Source organism: Phyllobates terribilis, unplaced genomic scaffold, assembly GCF_046119375.1.
Source record: "Phyllobates terribilis strain yellow unplaced genomic scaffold, ASM4611937v1 Scaffold_2__4_contigs__length_985480577, whole genome shotgun sequence".
NCBI lineage: Eukaryota > Metazoa > Chordata > Amphibia > Anura > Dendrobatidae > Phyllobates > Phyllobates terribilis.
In genome coordinates, this window is record NW_027362762.1 from 775,513,142 (window position 1) to 775,524,807 (window position 11,666).

Below are 11,666 nucleotides of genomic sequence, written 5' to 3' on the forward strand. Positions count from 1 at the left end.
TTTATGGTAGTGGCCAAAAAGTACAATTTTGGTCTCATCACTTCAAATTACCTTGTACCAGAAGTTTTGAGGCTTGTCTCTGTGCTGTTTGGCGTATTGTAGGAAAGATACTTTGTGGCATTTGTGCAGTAATGGCTTTCTTCTTGCGACTCGACCATGCAGCCCATTTTTCTTCAAGTGCCTCCTTATTGTGCATCTTGAAACAGCCTCACGGCTAGTTTTCAGAGAGTCCTGAATATTAGCTGATGTTATTTGTGGGCTTTTCTTTGCATCCCAAACAATTTTCCTGGCAGTTGTGGTCTGTTGGTCTACTTGCCCGTGGTTTGGTTTTTACAGAGCCACTGATTTTCCATTTTTTAATCACAGTTTGAACGCTGCTGACTGGCATTATCAATTCCTTGGATATCTTTTGTATCTATTTCCTGTGTTATACAGTTCAACTACATTTTCCTGTAGATCCATTGACAATTCTTTTGCTTTCCCCATAACTCACAATCCAGAAAGATTAATGGATGGATGAAAGATGCAAGAGTCTGTCTGGATCCCAGAAACTCACGCACCTTTTACGCACACACACTGATTAAAAGCAAACAGGTCACAGGTGAGGATGTTACCTTTATTAGCCATTCAAACACAGTTGTGTCAAATTCTGTGCATGTTATCAGGCCAAAATCACCAGGGTATGTGAACTTTTGATCAGGGTCATTTGGATGCTTTTCGTTGTCATTAAGATTTAAAAAGAGAAAACACAGTAGTTTCACAATAAATGGCTTCACCCAACCAATAACCATGAGTGGAGAAAAAGTTTTATTGTTATCATTCATATTCTCTGAAACAAGGCCAAGAAAGGAAAAATTCTACCGGGGTATTTAAACTTTTGAGCCCAACTGTAGTTGGTATACAGTGGGCTCTTTAACCCCTTTACAGCCCATGATGTATTAATACGCGTCAGTGCCCTGGGCTTTAAGAGCCTGACCCGTATTAGTACGTCATCGCGATCGCGCGCGCACACAGGCTGTGAGGGCGCGATCGCCGCCAGGTGTCAGCTGATTGTCACAGCTGACACCCGGTACTATGTGCAGGGAGCGGTCCCGCACCGCTCCCAGCACATTAACCCCCGCAATGCTGTGATTGAAGTCGATTGCAGCATTGCGGTGGCAAGGGGAGGTAATCGGTATACTCACCTCCGCTTCCGGCCTCCAGCGCTGTCTGCCGCGGCTTCCCGGGTGTTGCCATGATGACCCGATGTCGTCATGACAACATCCGGGTCACCAGGCAGCAGGAACATTGTTTGGTCATGCGCAGTGCACGACCACACAATGTTCTCACTGTGCAGCGCTGACAGCCTGCATAGCACAGGGATGGTGCTCCATCCCTATGCTGTGCAGGCGATCAGAATAAAAAAAGTTAAAGTCCCAGAGTGGGACAAAGTAAAAAAGTGTAAAAACTGTGAGAAAATGAAGAAAAAAAAAAAAAATTGTAAAAATATTTAAAAAAAAATAAAAAAAAGAATCCACCAAAAATAAAAATATAATGTACCCATCAATAAATATTATTATGAGAAAAAAGCAAACAAACAATAAAAGTACACATATTTGGTATCACCGCGTCCGGAACGACCTGACCTATAAAACTGTCTGACTAGTTAACCCCTTCAGTGAACACGGTAAAAAAAAAAAGCAAAAAACAATGCTTTATCATCATACCGCCAAACAAAAAATGGAATAACACGCAATCAAAAAGACGAATATAAATAAAAATGGTACCGCTGAAAACATCATCTTATCCCGCAAAAAACAAGCTGCCATACAGCTCCATCATCTGAAAAATCAAAAAGTTATAGCTCTCAGAATAAAGCAATGCAAAAAAATAATTTTTTCTATAAAATAGCTTTTATTGTGTAAAAGCGCCAAAACATAGAAAAACAATATAAATGTGGTACCGCTGTAAACATACTGACCCGAAGAATAAAGCTACCTTATCAATTTTACCACACGTGGAGCAGAATAAAAAAAAAAAAAAAAAACAATTCCTGAATTGGTGTTTTTTGTTTATTCTGCCTCCCAAAAATCGGAATAGAAAGCGATCAAAAAATGTCACATGCCTAAAAATGGCACCAATAAAAATGTCAACTCATCCCGCAAAAGACAAGCCATCAAATGACTCTGTCTGCCAAAATATGGAAAAATTATAGCTCTCAAAATATGGCGATGTAAAAACTAGATTTTACAAAAAATGAATCTTTTAGTGTGTGACAGCTGTCAATCATAAAAACCCCATATGATTCTGGTATCACTGTAATCGCACCGACCCGAAGAATAAAGTCGTCTAATCACTTATACCACATGAGGAACGGCATAAAAAATAAACTCTCGGGTTAGGGTTGTGCTAGGGTTAGGGTTGTGCTAGGGTTAGGGTTGGGCTAGGGTTAGGGCTGGGGTTGGGGTTAGGGTTGGGGTTGGGATTTTTTTCAAAAGTAATAAAAAAAGATGACGATATGGTGACTAGTGTTGAGCACAAGTGCTCGCTACTTGAGTTTGCATCGCGTGCTCTGTTATGCATTGAGTATTGTGGGTATTTGAGTGACATGCTCAGGTCTCCGCCCCATATGCTTCGCAGCCAAAAAAACTTTGCGGGGATTGCCTGCCATGCACGAGCGATCCCTGCATGTTTTTTTTTGGGTGTCTAATAACCGTGAAACATGCGGGGCAGGGACTCGAGCATGTCACTCGAGCACACGCAGTACATGGTGCATACCTGAGTACCCGATGCAAACTCAAGTAGCGAGCACTTGTGCTCAAGACTAATGACAATTTAATCAATATGATGACCTAATGTTATCATATTCTCTGTCGTACCTCTGGGTTCAAAATGTTCACTATGCCCCTTGATAAAATCCTTGAGGGGTCTAGTTTCCAAAATGGGGTCACCTGTGGGGGGTTTCCCCTGTTTAGGCACACAGGGGCTCTCCAAACGCGACATGGTGTCCGCTAACAAATTGAATGGAAAATCGGCTCAAATTGTTAGCGGACACCATGCTGCGTTTGGAGAGCCCCTGTGTGCCTAAACATTGGAGCTCCCCCACAAGTGACCCCATTTTGGAAACTAGATCCCCCAAGGCACCTATCTAGATGCATAGTGAGCACTTGGAACCCCCAGGTGCTTCACAAATTGATTCGTAAAAATGAAAAAGTGGAAAAAAAATACTTTTTAATTTTTACGAATCAATTTGTGAAGCACCTTGGGGTTCCAAGTGCTCACTATGCATCTAGATAGGTGCCTTGGGGGGTCTAGTTTCCAAAATGGGGTCACTTATTGGGGAGCTCCAATGTTTAGACACACAGGGGCTCTCCAAACGCGACATGGTTCCAATTTGTTAGCGGACACCATGTCACGTTTGGAGAGCCACTGTGTGCCTTAACATTGGAGCTCCCCCACAAGTGACCACATTTTGGAAACTAGACCCCCCAAGGCACCAATATAGATGCATATTAAGCACTTGGAACCCCCAGGTGCTTCACAAATTGATTCGTAAAAATGAAAAAGTGGGAAAAAAAAACACTTTTTTATTTTTACGGATTAATTTGTGAAGCACCTGGGGGTTCCAAGTGCTCACTATGCATCTAGATAGGTGCCTTGGGGGGTCTAGTTTCCAAAATGGAGTCACTTGTGGGGGAGCTCCAATGTTTAGGCACACAGGGGCTCTCCAAATGCAACATGGTGTCCGCTAACAATTTGAGCCGATTTTCCATTCAATTTGTTAGCGGACAGCATCTCGCGTTTGGAGAGCCCCTGTGTGCCAAAACATTGGAGTTCCCCCACAAGTGACCCCATTTTGAGAACTAGACCTCCAAGGCACCTATCTAGATGCATAGTGAGCACTTGGAACCCCCAGGTGCTTCACAAATTGATTCGTAAAAATGAAAAACTGGAAAAAAAAATACTTTTTCATTTTTTTGGATTAATTTGTGAAGCACCTGGGGGTTCAAAATGCTCACCACCCATCTAGATAAGTTCCCAGGGGGGTCTAGTTTCCAAAATGGGGTCACATGTGGAGGGTTTTCACTGTTTAGGCACATCAGGGGCTCTCCAAACGCAACATGCCGTCCGCTAATTATTCAAGCAAATTTTACAATCGAAAATTCAAATGGCGCTCCTTCCCTTCCGAGCCCTGCCGTGCGCCCAAACAGTAGTTTTTCCCCACATATGGGGTATCTGCGTGCCCAGGAGAAATTGCACAACAAATTTTGGGGTCCATTTTTTCCTGTTACCCCTGCGAAAATAAAAAAAATTGGGTCTAAAGTAACATTTTTCTGAAAAAAGTCAAATGTTCATTTTTTTCTTCCACATTCCAAAAATTCCTGTGAAGCACCTGAAGGGTTAATAAAGTTCTTGAATGTGGTTTTGAGCACCTTGAGGGGTGCAGTTTTTACAATGGTGTCACTTTTGGGCATTTTCTGTCATAAAGACCTCTCAAAATGACTTCAAATGTGATGTGGTCCCTAGAAAAATCGTTTTGTAAATTTTGTTGGAAAAATGAGAAATCGCTGGTCAACTTTTAACCCTTATAGCTCCATAACAAAAAAAAATTTTGGTTCCAAAATTGTGCTGATGTAAAGTAAACATGTGGGAAATGTTATTTATTAACTATTTTGTGTGACATACCTCTCTGATTTAAGGGCATAAAAATTAAAATTTTGAAAATTGCAAAATTTTCAAAATTTTCACAAAATTTCCATTTTTTTCACAAATAAACGCAAGTGATATCAAAGAAATTTTACCACAATCATGAAGTACAATATGTCACGAAAAAACAGTCTCAGAATCAGGGGGATCTGTTGAAGTGTTCCAGAGTAATTACCTCATAAAGTGACGGTGGTCAGAATTGTAAAAATTGGCCTGGTCATTAAGGTGCAAACCACCTTGGGTTGTAAAGGGGTTAAAACAACATTCAGCTGACTTTTAGTACAATATGTAATTAGAATATTAGCAAACATTATTATTTCCAAATCCAAGAGGAGATAACAATCAGGGTAATACAAATACTGGTCTGTCCTTATTGAGCAGGCACATAAATACAGAAAGATAATAGTGTATTTCGCTTAGATTAACAAGTCTAAACATCTGGCTTATTAAGATTATAGACTGCATCATCACACCAAGGTATTGCTGTGCAGAGAAAACTGTCTACACAGACCTCAAGTAGGTCAAACCCTACACACCAATGCCTGCATTTTACAAAATTGAAAAACCTCTTAATACGTAAGGTGATCCTGATATAACCCCTATAAAAAAACACTTTTACTTTTAAAAACACCTTCTCTGGAATCCAAAAAAGAGTCTTCATTGCATTTGCTAAATGCATAACAATAAGAAACAGAACCGAGGATAAAAATAATTGAGCAAATACCCTGCAGTAAGTAAATAACATGGGGTTATTAGTTGACACTAATTTTATAGAAATAGCATAAAAGTAAACTCACCACCACAAGCTGTACCCAATTAGGATGGTCCCTACGAGACTCTTCAAGCTCACTTCACTATGTGCCAGCAGGCCTCAAAATAGACGGGGGCAGAACAAAACCCAGACCTGTTTCAAAACTTGCCCTGGGAAACATTTATAGACAGAATCCACAGTCCAAAAAGGGGGAGCAACGCGAGGCTCCCCCTTTTTGGATTGTGCTTTCTGTCTACATAGGTTTCTCAGGACAGTTGTTGAAACAGTCAGGTCTGGGTCTTGCTCTGCCCCAGTCTCCTTTGAGGTTTTCTGACACATAGTGAGGTGAACTACAAGAGTTAGGGACCATCCTCATTGGGTACACCTTGTCGTGGAGGGATGGATTTAATGCTCTTTTGATCAAAATAGTCAACTAGTGTTAACTAAGTACCCTATGTTATTTACATGTACTAATATTATTTATTTATGTACTTACTGCAAAGTAATTGCTCAGTTGTTTTAATACTATATTCTGTCTTATAAGGGCCAAGTCTGATCTAATATGGAACAAAATAGGGCATGCAGCAATTGTTTACATGCAGAACAATTGGCCTGTGAGTCAAACTATTCATAGGAACTACAACTTTGGCTTGCATTAGTGTGCTGTCTGTATGCTACCCATTTTGCATATGGACAGCACATGGGCTGATTACACATTTGTCTTTATGAGCCCTTACACATGTTTTCTCCAATCCAAGTATTCTTGTTTTATGTATCAACCTGTTGTATGCATTATTAAGAAATATTTGGGAAAAATCGAGATACATTATATGACATCCAATAACTCATCCCGATCAAGTATGGGACTTATCTCATAGGAGCCGGTCAGATTACTGTGACAATAGGAACCTTGTACGGGAAGGAATGTGACTACTTGTATCTAATCATAGTCCTTCCATAAATCACTCCATTCTGGGATATGTAACAATAATTGGATCTCCCAGCATATAGTTGATGTAAATGCCACATGACACATTTTCAGCTATAATTCAGTTCTCCATGTGGTCTGTAAATTGACAGTTGTTTACTTTTTTACTTTCTCGTATTCAGATGTAGACACAAACAGAAGAAGGCCACTGTGCAAGAACAATATATGGGCCATTTGCAGTCCAATAGCTCATCATAATGCACAATTACATCTGCTTTAGAGGTAGAATTGCCCCCCTTACCTCTTGGGCCACTGTGCGACTGCACCAATGGTGTGTCCAGCCCTGCTTTTATGCATAGAAGATACATAATACTAGAAATCATTTGGTCTTGTATTGTTTTTATCTTTAAGCTTTTGCACATATAGCTACAACTCTAGTATTTACAGTCCAGGTTTTAGAAATAAATTTATAACCTTCTGACCCTAGGAATAAAAAAAAATGCTGGAATGCAAAAAATAAAGTCATGAAATCTGACACTAATATACATTTATTTCAAATATTTTGGCCAACCGAGCTGCTTAGTATTCTATAATGTAAGCGATTCCTGAAAAGTATAGCTATGCTGCTAAGAAGCAGCAATTGCAAGCATCTGCCAGCTGAGTCAGGGTACAGGGCATTTCCATACTTAGAGTATCATTTTCATTTACTGACCATGAATATGAAAGTGACAACTCTTTACATTCTCTGAATAAAATATAAAAATATGATAATAAATATAAAATATAATAAAAACATAAAACGTGTAAAAGACAAATAAAGTTCAATTATCCTTCTAAGATACGGATGTAGTACTAAATCCAAAACCGTAGAGGATGGACATGGTCTGCACATAAAATGAAATATCTTTCCTTTCTGTAAGAACAGTCCAATTGCTTGTCATCCGTTAATGTCTTTACAGGCCTCCAATCCTTTAAAGAGGAGAGTGGATTATAGGATTGAAGCATATAATCTTTGCAAATGGTAAATGCCCTTTAAAGTGCATTTAATAGTATATTTGGAAGATAGACTGAATAGTATGTTGCAACATTAAAAGGGATGAAAACGTTGATTTTTTATTGTGTTAGTTATTATTTTTTATTATTACTTTGGTTTTATTTGCAAGTATACAATTGTGGATTGGATACGGCGCATTAAAATAAGCTAACGCAGCAACTCTGGAGAGATCCTATGAAATGTACAGGACTGCGTGCCTTTCAATGCTCAAGTTTCTCCAAGGCATTTCTGATAAGTGCTCCATAATTTTTAGAGAGTGAAGACAAATTCTTCCCGAGGCTAATGACTGAAATTTCTTTTTTGGATGAAGCGTTCGTTCCTTGATTAGTCTGATGACTGTTCTAGCTTCTCAGAATTCGGTGGAGTGCTCTGCTGACACAGTTGTATTAAGAACGTGCTGCTGGGCAATGGAAGTCAATGAGCATAATTTGCTTTTTTTGTTGTTGTTTGTAAGCTGTTCTGTTATGTAACAGTATTGGACATGGAAACAAAACTATCCCTATACCTCTAAGTAATGGCTTTGTACAATGTTAAGATGCCCTTTCAGCTATGTGCTCTACTTTTTCATTTTCGGTGTGCATAGCTGGAAGGTATCTATGGCTGCTGCTTACTGAATTACCTACTGATGGCAAAAGCTAGGGATAGCGGAACTTCATTTCTCAGTTAATTTACTAAATACTAATGAAGCAGCAAATATGTTGCAGCATTTACAGCATACTCTTCGGTTAACCCTTTTCGAACTAAATTTAGAAGTATTCCCTTTTTTGCTTCTTTTTGAGGTGACATACTTTTTGCAACATTGTTTTTGTTTGGTTTTCTTAAAGTGCTCTCTGGAAAAAATGATATTGTCATGATTATAGGGGTTTTCTCAAAGTCATTGCTCCCCTGCCTCCTGCTTGACAGCGGTCAGTGCGCTCTGGAATAACTGACAATTTAGGCAGGTGGCATGGTTCTGCTGCTGATTTCAAGTGTGTGCTCATCAATGCTGCTAAGGCTAGGTGCAGACGAGCGTGGATTTTTTCATCCGAGAGAATCAGGTCAATTATGCTAATCACACTCTGATCAAACTCTGCTCAGACAGATCACGCTGTGATCACATACTGATCAAACTCTGATCAGAGTATGAGTAGCATAACTGGACTGATTTTCTTTGGTTAGAGAAAAATGGTCGTGTGATCCTAGCCTAAAGATTAGTGCTCATACTCATCTGTGAGAAAAACGAACTAGTGCAAAATATCGGATTGCATTCTGACTAATGTTATTCAATGATTCCTTGCTCATCTGTGATTTTTTTCTCTGCTCAGGTTGGACTGAGGAAAAAATAGTCAGCATTCGATTAAACTCGTAAAAATTGTGTGCCGTTCGATTTTTACGCATCCATCGGGTGCAAACCCGACATTTCATCAGCCGAGTACAGTAAAATCACAGTGTGACATGTCACAATAGAATAGAGATATATACATAGAATATATAGATAGAAATATGTGAGTGACATATAGAATTAGTGCAGTGCATGAGTAGCTTAGTGTACATGTATTTTAGTAATAAATAAATTACAGAAAAAAATGTAATAACCTGCTGAGGAAAGCAAACAGCTGGAGGCTGATGTTTATAGCCTGGAAAGTGGGTAATGCACATGGAGCTTCCCAGGCTGTTAATATCAACTCACAGTTGTATACTTAGGCTTTACTGGTTATTAAAATGGTAGACCCCCCAAAAAAATTACGTGGGGTCCACCTATAATTAATAATCAGCAAAGGCTAGCCAGACAGCTGTGGGCTGATATTAATAGGCTAGGAAGGGGACATAGATATTGGCCCCCTCCTATGCTAAAAACATCAGCTCTCAGCTGCCACAGAAATGACTCATCTATAAGATACGTCAAATCTGGCGCTTACCCTCCACTCTTACCACTTGCTCTGGTGCTTTGTCAAGTGGGGTAATAGTGTTGGGGTTGATGTCAGCTTTGTTTTGGCAGCAGACATCAAGCCCAGGGGTTAGTAACGGCGAGGCATCTATAATACACCCTCATTACTAACTGCATAGTCAAATTCTAAATAATACACAGCCTGAATAAAGTTCTTTAATAGAATTAAAGACACTGACATATTTATTTGAAAAAAACACACCCTCTCTTGTACCCATTTATTATAGAAAAAGGAAAAATAATAAACCACCACATTCCTCACCATCTATTTGTCTCGCAATGAGTCTAGCTCTGCTATATCTAGATTCCTTGCTGAATGGTTACATGATGTGACCATTCAGCCTGGCATCCAGCAGAGACACTGAGCTGCACGTGACTCATGGTGACGTGAATAAGGTGACCGGAGTTCATAGCCGATGAACTCCGCGTTCACCTCACTAACTCACTGAGAATTTCCTTCTATTCATGTTGTTCCCCATGGCTATGTGTCTGCTAGTTGGGATCTGTCCTTTTCAGCCCTTATCCACATGCGTGTCACTTGACAAACAGTAAGGTTTTAATATTAGAGTTAGGACTGTCCCAAATAGGGTCACTGTGAAGTGGTGGGATGGCTTTTGCATTTTTTTTATCAAAATTATGTTAACTAAGTACCTTATATTATTTTCATGCACTATTGCTGTTGATTTATTTACTGCAGGGTATTTACTTATTATATTTCTATCTTTGTTTTTTTTGAGGCTATAAACATCAGCCCCCGGCTGCAGGTTTTCCCTGTTTAGTTATTAAAATTTCGATGAGCCTGCGCCATATTTTTCTGTAATTTATTTATTTTTAAAATACATGCATAGTAAGCTACACATGCAAAGCACTGATTATATATCTCACTCACATACTTTTATCTATGTTTCTAAGAATATTTTTTTTGAAAAGTATCTTTAACCCCTTCCCGACATGCGCCGTATTTATACGGTGCTGTGGGAGCTGCGTTCCCGCAAACCGCCGTACATAAAACTACTTCATGATCGCGCGGGTTCTCACTGAGCACCACCGAGATAGAGCATGGGTGTCATCTCTATATGAGAGTTGACACCCTGCAGCAATGCCCACGATCAGTGCTAGCACCGAATGCGGGCATTTAACCCCTCTAATGCCACTGTCAATAGTGACAGCAACAGTGAGGAGCATCGCAGAGGGAGCAAGCTCCTTGTCTGATCCCATCAGCACAACGCAATGGAGATCGCGCTGTGCTGATGATCTTCATGGTGACCCTGGGCCGAAAGATGGCTGTAGGATCACCCTGGGATGGTGGCCTGTCAGCTCTTGCTTTCAGCAGGAGCTGACACGCCTCCTCCCGGCCTGAGAGACACTGCTCTGATGCCCTGAGGCAGAAGCATTGCAGAATATCAGCTCAGTGACCAGGTCAGGGAAGGATGATGTCCCATTCTGTGGCAATGTAAAAAAGTAAAAAACAGCTATTAAAAATTGTAAAAAAAATTTTAAAAAATCCCCAAATAAAGAACAAAAAAAAAAAAATATGAATCCAATAAATACATTTATTTATGTAAAAAATATATAAACAAAAAAGTACACATATTTGGTATCTCCGCGTCCAGAACAACCTGACCTCTAAAACTGTACCACTGGTTAACCCCTTCAGTAACCACCAACTGAGGCAAAAAACTATGCTTTAGAATCATAATGCCAAACAAAAAGTGCAATTTAACGCGATCAAAAAGACGAATGTAAATAAAAATAGTACCGTTGAAAACTTCATCTTGCTCCGAAGAAAAAAAAAAGCAATACAACTCCGTCAGTGGAAAAACAAAAAAATTACAGCTCTCAGATTAAAGTAAAAATAATTATTTTTATATAAAATAGTTTTTATTGTGTAAAAGCGTCAAAACATAAAAAAAATATAAATGTGGTATCGCTGTAATCATAGTGACCTGAAGAATAAAGCTGTCTGATCACTTTTATCACATGCAGAATGGCATAAAAAAGTTCTGATTTGCTGGCTTTTGTTCATTCAGAATCAGAATAGAAAGCGATCAAAAAAATGTATGTGCTCTAAAATTATACCAATAAAAGCATCAACTCGTCCATCAAAAAATAGCCGTCACATGACTCTGTCTGCCAAAGTATGGAAAAATTATAGCTATCTAAATATGGTGATGCAAAAACTTCTTTTTGCAATCAAAAATGCCTTTCAGTGTGTGACAGCAGCCAAACATAAAAACCCTATATAAATCTGGTAGCGCTGTAATCGCACCAACCCAAAGAATGAAGTTGTCTAATCACTTATACTGCACGAGGTATGGCG